The sequence below is a fragment of the Manis javanica genome, chromosome 10 (genome assembly GCF_040802235.1).
Source record: "Manis javanica isolate MJ-LG chromosome 10, MJ_LKY, whole genome shotgun sequence".
In the NCBI taxonomy this organism is placed as follows: Eukaryota; Metazoa; Chordata; class Mammalia; order Pholidota; family Manidae; genus Manis; species Manis javanica.
This window is the reverse complement of record NC_133165.1, coordinates 38,538,550-38,554,162: the sequence shown is the minus strand read 5'-3', so window position 1 is coordinate 38,554,162 and position 15,613 is coordinate 38,538,550. Positions and strand designations below refer to the sequence as shown.

At 42.5% G+C, this 15,613-nt stretch overlaps 1 long non-coding RNA gene across 1 annotated transcript in view; it reads left to right on the top strand.

The window, feature by feature from the left end:
* Nucleotides 1-12,651, top strand: part of LOC140843729 (uncharacterized) — a 45,890-nt gene extending 33,239 nt beyond the window's left edge. Inside the window, exons 2-3 of the long non-coding RNA XR_012121735.1 lie at nucleotides 11,650-11,855; nucleotides 12,134-12,651. This is a non-coding gene — a long non-coding RNA (uncharacterized lncRNA). The remainder of the gene's footprint in view (nucleotides 1-11,649; nucleotides 11,856-12,133) is intronic.
* Nucleotides 12,652-15,613: the final 2,962 nt, after the last annotated feature.

The window sequence follows — 15,613 nt, the reverse complement described above, 5'->3', positions numbered from 1 at the left end:
TTGGAAATTATTAATGACAGACCATGAGGCTAGCTTATTGTAAGGGAAAAGGGAATGATGCTAAGATTTCATTCATTAGACATCCAAACTGTTTTTGGTTCCTTATTATATACTAGGTCCTGTTCCAGAAGCGCAGTAAGGAAGTTCAGAGAAAGGTTTTGAGATGGTGGGAGAGGGAGAACTATTAACAGACCACTCTAACATAGCATGGTGATGGCAACATTCAAGGAAATGTTCAAGCCTAGTGATAGCATGGAGGAAGAGATTAACTTATCCTGGGTAGGGGTGGGAGAGTGCTTTATATTATTCTGAGTTGTATGTTATGGTGAGAAGAAATTCAAAAAGAGTAAAAAGAGGTCAGACATTCCATGCCTGTGCAAACAGCATGTGCAAAGACCCAAGAACATGAAGCATCCTGGCAGGCTGGAGATTCTCTAAGTGTGCTATGGGACATGATAGAGGATGGAAGTGGCAGTGGGGGGGCCAGCTGGGGAAGGGTTTTATGTGAAAAGTTAGGGCATTTGGGAATCTCCTTCCAGCAGAGGAGTAGCATGTTCAGATGGATGTTGCATTGGTGGGGGAAGATTCTGAAAGCTGGAAATTTTGGGGGGCTATTGCAATAGTTTGGTAAAACAGTAAGAGATTTCCATGAGGATAAAAAAGAAGGGAAGGAGCCAGTAGGTATTTTAAGAGGTTGAGTTGATAGGACCTTGTGGCTGAATGAGGCAGAGGAAGAGTTGGAAACAATCTTCATGTTTCACATATTGGAAGCAGAGTAATGAGGAACATTTTTGTTTTGTTTTGTAGGGAATATAATGAGTTTAGTGTTGGCCCTTGACTTGAGGTATCTAAAAGTTGTATAGTGAAATTGCCATAGGCAAGCAAGACCTTTTTGGGGTACAGCTTTCAGATTCATCATTTTGGTGTTAATGTCTTGATCTCCCATGTTGACTAAGCAAAGACCGGAGGCCATAAACTAGGGATCTTCTAACATTTGAGGGGTGCATTTGTCAGCTTTTGCTGCATGACAAGACAGTCCAAACTTAGAGACTACTTAAAGCAACAAGCATTTGTTCTCATGATTTGTGGTCTCACTGGATGAGGCTTCTGGAGTGGGGGCCAGATGGTCTGTGATGGCCACCTCACGTGTCTGATGGTTGGCTTGGTGTCAGTTGGTGGAATAAGATGATTTGGTTGCATGTTAAGCTTGTTCATATTGTGGTGGTTAAAAGAGTCTCAAGAGTAACAAAAGAGGGAAAAACTCTAATGCACACAAGCACTGTTTAGGTCTCTGCTTGTGATGCATTTGGTCAAAACAAGTCACCTGCAAGCCAAGAGTAGGTGTGGGAAGGGACATAGATACAGAGAGGGGGATTATTGCAGCTAAAAATTTTGCAAACACTTTCCCCAGTGGCATGGCAGATGGAAAGGGAGCCCACGAATATTGGAGCACCTACTTTGTGCTATCCGTGTGCCGGGCAATTTAAAGAAGCTTACTGAGGCAAGAAATCAGCTCAAAGTTACACTTACCGAGTGAATGAACTCACATGCAAACTTTGCTCCATCTAGATGCAAAGTTCATGCTTGATTATGTCCCCACTGTCTCCATCTAATTGTATAAGGGCTCACATCTGCAAACCCTCACACTGTGCTGAGAACCCCATGTGCTGCTCCTGAAGCAAATACACAAACAAAAAAAAAGAGAAAGTGATCCTCTAAAGTTTTGAAATTAGAGAGCATATGCTTGTATTCTGCCCATTTGTTCTCCATTATGACTAAGGCTAATTGTTTATCTTATGGCTGGTTAGGGATATTCAGACCTTAAGTGCTGCTAGCACATTTTGGGGTTTGGCACATTGGCTGGGGATGACTCACAGGGAGTGTTTGGCTTGCTTTTGAAAGGTGTTTATTTTTCCTCATTAAGTCCATGTGCAGTCTATTCTTTCTGCAAACGGTGATTTCTTCCTCCAGACTTGCTTTCCAGTGGAGTGCCCTGGAGCAGGTGCCTTGCTGCATGCTCACCCCGCTCATGTCACTGAGTCTGTTTCCACGGCTCACTGTTAGTAGAGGCTGTGTGTGTGGCATTTTTAGTGCACGGGAGGTGTAGTATGCACGGATCATTGGAAGTCTCTGAACATGTTGCTTCTTCTCACTGTAACTCCTCCCCCAGCTTATGAAACAAGAGGAGTAGACTAGATGTGACTAAGTATGTAAGTTCATGCCCACCTCTAAGGGCTAATTGTGATTGCTCCTTGCTCCTTGCTCCTTGGGTCACAGGAGAAGGTCAAGAATTTGGGTTAGTTTGCTACAAAGTTCTGCATGATTGTGGACCTGAACTTGCCTCTGGTGTCACTCCCTGCCACTACCCTTCACTGTCATGCTGTAACACTAGCTATTTCCTAAAAACCCATGTGCCCTCATGTCTTCAGAGATGTGGCTCCTCTTTCTGGGAGGCCGTTCTCCTTTAAAGTACCCTTTCCTTACCCTTTAACTCTTAACTCAAATCCCAGAGGTAGCAGCCTCTGAGAAGTCTTGCACTATCTCTACCACTTCACTTAGGCTCCCAAGAGTGCTGGGGATCCTTCCCTCTGCCCTCCAGCGTCCTGTGGATATCTCTAGTGAAGCATGACCATCCTGTATCACAGTTTTGTGTCTCTGCTTTGGACTGGGACTCGTTGAAGGATGTGGCTTGGTTCTCTGTGTCTTTAGCTCCTTGATACAGTGCTTGGCACACAAGTGATGCTCAATACCTGAAGACAGATTGAAGAGCTGGCCCTGTCCTATCCTGCAAAGTCTCCAACTCTTCTAGATTTTTCTGATGGTGGTGCTGTCCTCCATCTTATAATGCTGGGAGGCTGTACTGCAATTACCACTGCCCTTTTGAATATCAGAGGTAATGTCTTCAGCTTCAGCAGAAAAGTGGGGCATCTCTAGCTTCTGGGGGCCTGTTCATGAATTCCAGGCAAGTTGCAGCTTCCCATACCTGTGCCTTCATTGACCTCTGGATTGTGGTGATTTGAGGTCCTTGGAACTGTCTCATGTTTGCAGGCAATGATCAACTATTGCTTTGTTTTCTGACACTTCAGATAGGCTGAGGAATGTGCCTGAAGGATTGAGGGAAAGAAAGCCAGGAGGTAGGGGCATAACATAGAAGGATAGCACAGAATTCCAGAGAGGTTCCTTGCTTGCATTAGTGTCATTTGTACAAGTGCCTAACACAGGGAGAGGATGAGGTTTAGGAGGTAAGGGATAAATGTTTCATCATGCCGAGCTTGAAGTGGCTGTGGAACATCGCTGTGGAACTGTTCAGTAGGCAGATAGTGAGAAGGATGAGGCTTACTAAATTTGAGAGGACAGATGGGATTACCAATGGAGAATATATGGAGACAAGGAGAATGGAGAATCTCTGTTCTCACAATGACGCAGAGGGATGGAGAGAGATATAAGATCCCCAGAGGATTATAAAAACACTGAAATTTACAGAGAAGAGTTTGTTAAGAACTTGTTTGGAGACTCTTAAAGGGAATTCTTATTTATATATCTTAAATGAAAAATAGACCTTGTCTTTATGGAGTGATTCCCTCCTCAACTGTGTACCGAGTGTTTTCAGGCTTGCACATGAAGTCTAGTGGTCTCAACCCAGCTGACCTGATTAGCTGAGTCAGCTGTGGTAACAGGCAAGGAGACAGATTTAGCATGGGAACGGAGAAAATTTCACTAAGATGAGATGATTAGGAGCATCAAATGACACAGAGAATCACTGGTGTTTTAATTCTGGTAGAATTCCTAATGCTTTTTAAAATAAAGCTTTTTTTTACTCCCTGGTCTTTCCCTGTGAGCAAAAGGTATATTTCTGTTTTACAAGTACAATAGCTGGATCCAGATGGGGTACCCCCATGCTTTAATTAATTACACTCAGGCCTCAGAAAGAGGGTGCTTTATGGGAAGCTATTCTATTTTGTTTTTGAATAAACAATTCGTACTCAGAAAGCACAGTGGGAATTCTTATTTATTTATGGTGGTAAAATTTACATAAAATTTACCATTTGAACCATTTGGAAGTGTGCAGTTCAGTGATATTAAATATGTCACAGTATTGTGCAGTCATCACCACTATCCATTTCTAGAACTTTCTCATCCTCCCAAACAGAAACTACTCATTAAATGATTACTCCCCACATGCCTCTTCCCTTCAGCCTCTGGGACCTCCTTTCTACTTTCTGTCTCTGAGTTTACTTAGTCTAGATACTTCGTATAAGTGGAATTATTCATATTTATCCTTTTGTGTCTGGCTTATTTCACTGAGCATATCCTTGGAATTCTTGACAGCTCTCAGGAATTTGGCTCTCCCAATTTCTTGGATATGGATTTCTGAAGTATGTGACATAATTCCTCAATTATTTTCTCAGAGGCTTTTTCTCTGGCCTCTCTTAAAATGGTGTTTGGAAGTTTCTGTCCAAAGAAGCCACTTTGCACATTATTAAAACAACTTTTAATTGCACCAGTTGTATGATGGTAGCCTGGTGGTAGTTCCAACTTTTGCTAAAGGCCTTTAGCAGAGGAATTGTGGCTCACAATGCTACCGATCCCCTGTGAAGGCACCCTGCATCAGGCCCTCCAGCCACACAGCGGCCCCAGAAATTCTTCCTCATGTAAAAGAATGCCTGGGCTTCCTTCTCCTGAGGAATTGTGACCTTTCTTGTGAGAGCTTGTCACATGTCAAAAACACCATTTGAATGGCTTTAATACAAATGTTTTATAAGCCTCTATTTAAAAAATAATTACTGGATTCAACAAAGATAAAATGACTCTGCCAAATTGCTCTAAAAAAGTTTCTAAATGCTTATTTCCAGTTTCTGTAATTATCTCGTCACATCGTCCTGGACCATACCCGGAGTAGCCTCTCTGTAGGGGTGAGTTGCTTGGAGCCATACTTTGATAGAACTTTTTTGAAAGATATTTTCTATTAAGACAAATATTTACCTTCCTGACTCTTTACCCCTCGTCCCCTGGGAGGGGACTGATTTCCTGAGCTAATCTCTACCTATTACCCAGCTTCTGTCTTCCAATCCTTCTGTTATCATACTTGTGTTAGGAACTCCGATGCCAGGGAACAGAACATCATTAGCTAGAATTCTTATCTGCAGCTTTGGTTCTCTCACGGGGCTGGTTTGCGCTGTGTTGTACCCATTCCCTAAGTGAAGCACCAAGAAATCCCACGGGCTTCCGTGCTGAGTTAAATGGCACAGCTCTGCAACATATATACCAATTACCAGACCCCCTTTTTTTGTCTTAATCATATTGTGATCTCTGAGTAATTTCTGGGGCTGATAATTGGGTGTCTTCAGCAATTTTATTCATTAATTCAATGTTCAGTCTGAAGTGGCTTCAGGGAAGGTGGGATCATAAGAAATCTTCTCAAGGTCTTTATATTTGTGCTCCAGATAGGCAAGACCGTAATATACTTCTGCTTAGAGGGTCGTGATTAAAGTCAAAAGATGGCCTCTTAGCATGTGAATCTCAGGATGCTGGCTAATGGGCTGCAAACACTTCTGTGTCAGGTTAACAGGAGGCAGTGTGATGTAGTGTAAAAAATATGGGCATTGGTGTTTAGACCTGGGCTCCATTCTTCCTCTGCCATTTATAATGTGTGTGAGTTTGGGCAGGTACTTAACCTCTCAGAACCTCATGGATTAAAAATGTTAGGAGGATTAAATGAGCGTATGTAAGGGGTTTGGTGCCTGGCGTAGAGTAAGTGCCCTCATGTTGGTTTCTGTCTACTCTGTGATGTCTCTGTTGTGGTCCAGAAAGCAGCTTTTGAATGCTCAGGTTATAGGCGGAATGCATAGTCAATGCCTCACGGTGGTTGCAAACAGATTTATACTGCCTGCTGTTGCACTTTTTTTTTTTTTCCTGGAGAGTCTGCAGTCCTTGTCTCTTAAAGAGATTGTATTTGGTCGCAGTAAACAGGCTTTTAGCAAAATGGCTCTTTAATCCTGTTCAAGCATATTCTGCACTCACAGTAGAAATGCAGATGGAAGCTAAATGAGCTATCACTTTTTACCTATTGGTGGGGCAAAGATCAAGAGCTTGATATCCTGCTGGGTATCAAAAGGGAGGGTACTGGAGAGCAGGCACTGGGGGAGAGAGTGAATTGGAATAATGCTTATGGAGAGAAATTTAGTGATATCTATCAAAATCCCTTCTGCACATTTTACTTCTAGAAAGTAAAGTATTAAAGGAAGTATGTACTGATCTGATAGCATCTTCAAGATATATTTTTAAGTGAAAGATGCAAGTGGAGAGGAATGTGGGTAGTTTTCATTGTGTATGTAGTGCTTATGTTAAATAAAAAGAAACAAATTCATTCATATATCTAAAAAGAGTATTTAACTGTGGGACACTAAGGAGATGAAATGGCACCACAGTGTTTGCAGGAACGCATACTTATATTTAGTCTTTGCTGGGGTGAAACATGGGCCTTCCACACTCCCTTCTTCAGTAAGTTATTATGTGAGGCCAAGTTTAATTTGTTTGTTGTTATACTCTCAGTACCTACGTTAGGGTCTGTCCCAGTGAACACTGTTGAATGAATAAATGAACGAGGAAATTTGACCTCCCTCCGGGGCTGGTGGGAACCAACGAGTGGCTGCACCACTGCAGGCACTTGAGGTTTACTGCAAATATTTTGAAAGATCACAGTTGCAATGATGGAGAAGCAGAGCTAGGGCCCATATAACCTGGGGCCATGTGAGCTGATTATTGATTGCCAGAAACAGCCAGCAACATTATATAAGAGAACCTGACACTTGGTACCATTCGAAAGGGTAATTTATATATAAAGTCTCTTGTGACCAGGTCAGTTTTATTAGTTATTTTATTTAAAACATCATAAATGTTTATGATAGAAAATGAAGATAAGCAAAAAAGAATAATTAGCAATTCCCCTAGCTGGTACAGCCACTGTTAACAGATTGGGATGCATTCTTCCAGTCTCTGCTTATCACGCACACACAAACACTCTCTCTTTCTCTTTAGCTTTCTTAAATAGCCCATTTCTGTTTTACATAAAGCAGAAATTAGAATTACTCAAGTCAGTTTAAAAATTTGCCTCATTTGGTCTTATTTCTACCTTCGTACTTTGTCACATTTGAGGAATGATTCAGTACTTACCTCCTCATCCTTGTATTTTGAGTGTTCTGATTCTTGCACCCTACCACGCTATTTTAGATTGTAATGCTCTTTGCCGATCATTCTCCATAACATTAAGGCAGTTTCTCCTAGCTATACAGAATGACTTCCAGTTCTCTGGAATGCTCCATCCTTTTCCTTCATGCCTACTTCTGGCCTTCTTTCTGTCTTCAAAGTCACCCCCAATCCCAACTTCTCTGAGCACTTAGTTCTTATGTGTTCTTCAGCTCTCAACTCTTGAATGTCATGTCCACAAAGATGCTTACCTAGCTGTCCATTCAATCAGATGTCCCTCCTCTGCATTTTTGCGACATTTTGTGCAGACTTCAGTATCATGCACTTTTTGGCTTCCTTTTCTGCTTTCCTTGCTGGACTGTAATCTTAAGTAAAAGAACAATGTCTTATTCAGTCTAATTTCCTGAAAGTAACAGGAATGAACAAATAGTAGATATTCAACAAATGTAGATTGAGTGGAGGCATAAAATACACATAATGTTTTACTGTTTGCACGAGGGCTTTCACATGCTTTATCTTGCTTAGCTGACTTCTCCTGGTATTTCCATTTAGGTGGAGGGAACACATCTTATGGGTCACCTTTGGCTGTTCTCTGCCCATTCATCACTCCTCTTCATGGGACCAGAGGGATCTATCTGATTGGTAGTCTGGGAAGATAGTCTGGACATGCTCAGCTCATGCAGCCCCCCTATTTCCACCAAGAGTCTGAGGTTTCTTCTACTCTTCAAGCCCTAAGTCTTAATTTGGTGTGTGGAGGCCTGCCCCTGAATGAGTCATCTGCCTTATTCCAGGGACAGGCGCCTTTATCTCTTATTCTACTTTGTCTTCCAAGCTAGTCTTTCTCAGGAATAAAGGTGAAAATTCTGGTCTCCATCTTCCTCTTTGTTTTGTTTTTCTACTTATTTAGAGCCTGGGTGGTGAAGAGACTTAATATTTATTGAACTGCCCTTGGCAACCCCAATAGGTGATTTGACTGTTCATCCCACTTCACTGATGAGAAAACTGAGACTCTGAGTAGTCAAATGATAGCTATAGTGGCATTGCTGAGACCTCATATCATGTCCTCTAACCCTCTAAACTGTGTTCTTTCCATTTGAGCTACTTTTTGAGTCTCCCCGTCCAATATATGGACTGCAAGCTGTAGCTGGAATTCCCACAGGGGGTGGAAGGAGGAAGTCCCTTCCAAGTCTGAGTCTATAATTCATCTCCTGGCTTGGCATAGGATTGTCCGTTTCTTTGTTATCCTTCCCCATGGGGCTCATGCTAAGCATTCAGTAAATGTATGCTTACCACCAGCCTGGTCATTCAGCATGAGAGGCCCTCAAGAACAGAAACAGGCTGTGTAAACATATACTACAGATGGTGGCAAAGAAGCTATGAAGTCATGTCTTCAGTATGGGAAGCCCTGAGCAATGGTTTTCTCAGTCACAGCCTTAGGCACAGGCCAAGGCGCCATCAATCACAGCATCCTTAGAAGTGGGGACTGTCGACATAAGCATGAGGGCAGGAGCTGGGGGGCTGCCTGACCACTGGCTCCAATCCCTGCTCTGGGGCTGCTGAGCCAGGCTTTCTGGTACAGCATGCAGTTTCTCAAATAAGCTCAGCTGTGGAAAACAGTTTCCCTTTACTTTTTATGTGTTTTCTGGGCTTTCAAACCCATGGGTATTTGAAGGGAAACATAGTCCATATGTTTCTGATTTACTTACATTAAACTTGCCAGAAGTTTCTTTTGTAAAATCTATTTCACGTCTGGGAAACCTTTCAGCCTGTTTTTCTTAAAGCCTTTTAGCCTGGATCTTCACACTCAAAAGGAAGCAGAGAATTGAAACAATTATTAGGATATAATTGAGACCAGAAAACTCCTTTTTGCCTTTGTTACCTGAGCATTTCTGGGAAAAGGTAAAGCTCAAAGGCCTCTATTAGAGAGGCAGTTGCTCTGGTTACCCACTTCCCATTTCATTGTGTGGACACAATCTCTAAAGACTAACGTCTTTCTTCAAAGCCCCGTATGCAGAGTTTTGCTTTTCTTTTTAAGTTAATCTTGGCTAAGTGTCCCTGGTCTGTTTCCTGTTCAGAAATCTCTGCATTTGAGTAGGTTATAAATTTGATAAAGTGCTTTTATTTATTCTTTGCTTGGAGGACAGAGTGACATAAATCCAAGGAAAAATAAATATACATAAAACTTTCAAACTATACTACTAACTTTCAGATGATAAGTGTTATTATTTTTATTAGCAATAAATGTCAAAGCACTGAAGAGTGTTTGGGAGACCTGAAGTGCTAGAAGAAAGAATAATTGGGGAGGAATAGGGACAAGTAAGAAACAGGGAAAGCAAATTAGAGCCAACCCACCCAAAATACACATCAATTTAAGAAGCTAAAACTCCATTTTCATAGTTATCTAATTTCCTAACCTAGAAGACTGGATGCAAGTCAAATGTTGGGACCTCCTAAAAAGCAGAACAGAGTATCCCCCACCCTGAACCACCATCCAGGCTGTAGTTACCACATAGTGGCCACTACCTACTGTCAGCTTTCAGCTGAATTGTCACTTTTCCCCTTAAACTTCCCAACATTTTCATAGAGTAAAATTTTGATTTTGGAATCTTATTTTCCACTTTCCTCCCTTTGCAGAATTGAATGTGTGCTTTCACTGAAAGCTGCTTAAGCTGAAATGTTCTAGAAATTACCCCTTATGAAAGTAGAGAGACAATGTAGTAGATAGGGAAAAGTTGAAAGGTCTTTGGGAAAGAGCACAGACTCACTTCCAGTGAGATTCCTTGCTGTTGGCTTCTCCCTTTGAGCAAGGCTTCTAGCATCCTTTAAGGCTGTGGTCGTATCCATATTGTCACTATTCTCCATCTCCGTCTTTTGGGGAAAAAAAATCAATTTTTGCACTTGTGATAGAGAAAGGATCATGATGAGTGTATGTTCCAACATTTTTATTTTACTGAAGCTGAAGAACCTAGGACAAAGACATACTAAGTAACTCCCATGGCCACACAGCTGTGTAGTGTCTAGCCTGAGACTCACACCAAAGTCTGTTGACTTCTATTTCACAACCTTTTTCATCACAGCAAGTGCCAAAAATTATTTGTCCTCAGAATATATATAAGATACTCAAAATTGTATGATATTGATACCCTTTGTAATTTATTTAGACACTTAAAATGTTATGAATGTGAGCTTCCAGGTTATTATATATTACTAGATATTGCTTCATAGTATCTGAAATTTCATATGTAGAGCTGGTATAAAGTCAGAGATTCCTGTCCTATCCCCACAAGTGCACTGCTTTTCTTGCCTACTTAAAGGGTTTGTTTTTAAATATGAGAAACTGTGTTTTCTTGTTTTTTTTTTTTAAATCAAATTAAACCAGATGAAACCTTTTCTTTCATTTTCTCCCCTTGGAATTAATGTCTTGCCCACCTGAATACCTACATCCCAAAACATATCTGTAAGTCAACAGGTTTTGAACTCGGTTCTGCCACTCCCTGTCTGGGTGGATTTGTGCACCTTGTTCACATTCCCTGGGCTTCCATCTCATTATCTGAAGAAGGCAGCACTTGGGTCAGACAGGCAAGTTTTTTTCTGGCATTATATGATTGGATCTTAGTTTTCTCTAGTGTTTTTGGGGGAAAATGCAGGAAGAAAAAAAAAGTTTTAGTAGCTAATCCAGAATTCCAGTGATGACTCCAATCCTCCGCGCAGGTAAAGAAAATCAATCAGCACAGGTAAACAGATGATAACATTTTCTGAAAACTTTACCAGGTGGCACTTGCTGACATTCATGCAATAACTATTGTTCTCCGATGGTACAGTGTGAAATTTTTTACTAGTACAGTTGTTTTGACAGAGTGTGCTAACATGTTATTGAATTCTTGACACAGGCATTTCCCGTACAATGCTAAACTCAAAGCCTCTTTAAAGAATAATTCCAGATTGATTCCATATATGGGGCTGGTTGAGGAATATGCATAAATATTGTTATCATGTGTCTTAGGTACAGGAGACAAGATGTTCAGCTGCATTCTGTCGGACAAACCACAGTTCTAAATGTCCTATAGAACAATGCTTTTCTGGAAACAGAATCATCACTAACTTTTCAGCGTGGCTATAAAGACACTATGATTTTAAGCCACTTCATTATTGTGACCTAGTTTTCATTATTGGGTGGGTCACACCAGTGTATATTAATTTTTGCTCAAGTTAAGATCTGGAAGAGCAATTTGTAGTTGTGTTTTCATTTGTTGAAATTTCTTACACGATTGCTAACCTTCAGGGTCTCTGTTTTGGGTGCTGCTAAATAATTTCTTAAGGTCAGACAATTTCTTAATGTGCTTTAATGGAAGTTGAAAATTAAGGTTACCAAGGAAGTAAATGCCTAAGGTCAGGAAAGCACAGATTCAAAGTCAAGTCCTAATGTTTCTGCTTTTCTGACAGGAAGTAACAACTGGAATCTGACAGTGGAATTTTGAAGGAAAAAATAAGGAGAAGATGGTGTTTCAGTTGTGGCTAAGAGCCTCTGGACAACTCTTCAATGCTTCTTCAGAGGAGTCAGCCATCTCTCAAAGCCCTTCAATACTTGCTGGCCTTCTGTGGAACTTCTTTGGAAGGCAGAATGAAAAGATTGCAAGTCTCAGAGCCAGGTGGACTTCAGCTTCTAGCTTATCCATGTCTTAAATCCATGACCTTGAGTATGTTAACCTGTCTGAGCCTCAGTTTCTTCACCTTGCAAAAAATAGGGATGAGGATTCCAATTCTTCAGTGTATGTGAGAAATTGATGATACAATGCATGTAGATGTGACTGTACTATACTTGGCACATAATAGATACTTAATAAATGTTACTTCTTCTTAAATTCTGTATCTGCCTGTATTAAAGACATTAGATGTTGTTTGACCTTACAATTCTTTCTTTCCATAGGTGGATGTTGGGCTACCCAACATTTCAGAATATTGTTTTGGAAGAGAGACAAGAGCCTTGGCCAGTGCTGGAGGGACTTGTGTGGTTCCTGCTGACTTTTCAGTCTTCCAAATACCAGATCCTGTGCACTTTTCTGCCTCTTCTTCCCTTAGTTGATTCTCTGGGATTTGTCTTTATGCCACAGAACTGCTTGTGGATAAATTGAAAGTTCCTGTGGCCATGATTCTAACCTGTCCCGGGTTGGCTAGCTCACTACACATGTGTGGGTAATACATTGCTATTGACTCTATATACAGAGCCCTGCCCAGTACTCTGCACAGTATGGTGGTATGGCTGCAAGTCTGCAGGAGAGCAGAGCAGAGGCTGGAGAGGTGGCAGCGCTGAGGACAGAGGCCCAGGGGACAGCTGTGCGGGTAGAGAGGCCCAGAAGCACAGACTGCCTTGCTGCATGCACACTTGCTCTGAGAGAATGGGATTTTTTTGTGATTGACATGCTACTGTGGAAATAAAGTTGGGTATAACCCTTTCACCCCAAGAATGTTCTACTGTCATTTCTTTGGTCACACTGATCCATAGTGAACTTGCCAGGGGCTGAAACCCATTGGCAAGACACTGTTCTGTCTGGGAGGCTTCTTGGAAGCCTGACTTGTCCTCTTTCTTTTCAGCCTGAGCTTTGGCTGATTTTATCCCAAATCTCTCTAGTTTTTCTGGCATAGTAACAACAGTTAATAGTGCTTACTAGGTGTTAGGCATTGTGCTAGGTGCATGATGTCACTCAGTCTCAGCATGATCTCAACAACCCAAATGAGAATGATGCTGTTATTATCTACATGTGATAGGCACCTGCAGCTTAAAAAGGTTGAGAAATGAACTGAATAAGTGGCAGAAGTAAGATTTGAATCCAGGACCATAAGACTTTAAAACCAGTGCTTAGCTGTCGTGCTGGAGAGTTTTCTCAGTCTCACCTGGCTGCTAGACTCACTGGAGGCAGTGGTCAGAGCACTGGGGGGTCTGTACCCCTTCATCCTCCAGGGGAAGAAATTGGCAACAGAAGCCACTCAGCTGAAATGTTCCATGGTTATGAGCAGGATGCAATTAAATCTATAATCTGTTACGGTCACCTGAAAGATCATTTGGAAATGAGGACTCCTTCCAATGAGCAGTTCATGTAATGCCCATAATGCCTGTGCTTCTCATTCCAGATGGACAAGCAGGAAGCAGCTCAGAGAGTTTTCAAAACGAACAATTGGAGGAGTCTGAGTGGCCTTGAGCCTTCCCACCTGGAGTATTCCTGCACACCCTAGAGCTTCTAATTTGATAGCTCTGTCCACCCTTTCCAAGCAAGACATCAGTACGGATTCAGCTTTAGGAAGGCGCTATTTGCTGGTGGCATGGTGACAAGTGGGAGAGCTCCCTTCTGCTCTGGCTGTCAGCATGGTGATGTCACCTCCTGGTGTCATAAGTTCTGCAGCCCTGGGGTGGCCAGCATGGAGGTGGGGGTTAGAATTGACCTACTAGTTTGGAAACAACTCAGGAAGGCAACGCAGCCACCTGGTCACCTGGTGCTTACAAAAGGAAGAAGAAGGAGAAGAAAAAGAAGAAAGAGGAATTTCTACAGGTTCTAAGGTTTCTATAACTAGAGTACGTGTATAGTCCCTTCTCCCCCTCTGATTATTGCAGCAACCAAAGCAGGGCTGGCCAGTTTACCTGGCAGTCAGGACCTAGCCAAAGGCATACTCCATTTGGAATCAGACAAGGTTGGCTTTGAATTCCCAGCCCTTTAACTTTTGGGAATGCGATTTTTGACAATCCTCTTTGAGTTTTCCCAACTTCACATCAGGGCTGATCACATATTGGCAATTAAATACTAGCCCCAAATTCTTTGATACTTCTCCCACTGTAATGTGGGTGTCTAATGTCTCCATCCCTCAAATTTGGTGATTCTGTGGCTGATTCAGCCAGTAGAATACAGCAGAAGTGAGGCTGCGTGACTTCTGAGGCTAGGATATAAAAAACACCCAGTCCCTGCCTGGGGGATTTATCCTGCAAGAAAAACAACCACCATTTAAGAGGTCCAGCTACCCTGGAGCACATCCTGTAGAGCAACCAGCTGACAGCAGCATCAGGTGGCAGTCACCTGTGTGAGCCATACAGGACATCGAGTCCCACTGAGTTCTCAGATGACCGCGGTGCGGTCAACATCTGACCACAACTGTGGGAAAGGTCCCAGATGAGAACCCCCAGCCATGCCCTCTGCAGATCCCTGACTCATGAAATCATGAGCAAAAATCACACTGTGCTTTCATACCTCTGAGTTTTGGGGTGATTTGTGATGTACTCTCTTTAACCAGAGAACATACTAACATCTCCCAAGTGACAACCCTTTCTTGTGGTTGTGTGTCTTGATTCTGAGTCACTACCTTGGGACCAGTTGTGTAAAATGTAGACCACATAGGTAAACTTGAAAACTGGAGTAAAAGTTGGAAAGGTGGAGACCACCACTGAGGACTTGGGCCACTCTCAGCTCAGTGGGCTTTCCTCACTGCCATTGCTGTGGGAAATTTCCACAGAAATGATTCAGACTGCTCAGTGACTTCAAGATGGCTGCTCGTCTTGAAATGTTCAGATTTTTTCTAATACGCCAGGGAGAGAGTGAGCATGGAGTGCAGATGGAAAGGGATGAGGATGTGGGCAGAAGAGTGAGGGCAGTCCCTTGGAAAAGAAGAGTCACAGACATCAGAGCTTCAGGGACAGCCAAACCTACATGTGCCGTGTGCCCTGGAGGGGGAGGTCAGGTGCACCCCAGTTAACAGGAGGAGTTAGTGATAGAACCAACTACATGGCATGGATGGTGGAGGAGGCCCTGAGATTTAGACGGGGATCAGTTACTGCCAGGAACAGAAACCCCCACACATGCTAATTTAGGAAAGAGCATCTTTATAGTGAGGATATGGGCACCCTAAGGCATCCTATTGTGGATGAAGATTGGGTCCCAAGGAACTGAAAAAGCAGCTGAGTGGTATGTTTTCCACCTCCTTTCTGGGGCCACGTGGTTTCTTGGCTTGTCTTGGCAGACCAGTATTTATCTCCAGCGCTCTTACTTCTCATTCTGGTGTGACTTCTGGTTTCCTGTGGTATTATGATGGCTATGGAAATGATACCAAAAATGACAGACAGCTAATATCGGGGGAAAGTTTGCCACAGGTCTGGTCCTGTTCCAAGGGCTAGCCCTGAAGTCATTCTCACAAGAACCCTTTGGGGTGGTTACTACCAGAAGTTCCATGTCACAGATGAGGAAACTGGAGCACAGAGGAGGCAAAGCAACTTCCCAGAGCTGCACAGCTGAGGCATGGCAAATCTGGAACTGTGAGACATGTTACCTTTTGTTGCCCGTTATCATGTCCATCCACAGATCTGGATCTCTAAGATAAAGCTTCTTAAAGAGTAGAATTGAACAGCTGTAGCCCAGAGGATGATTTC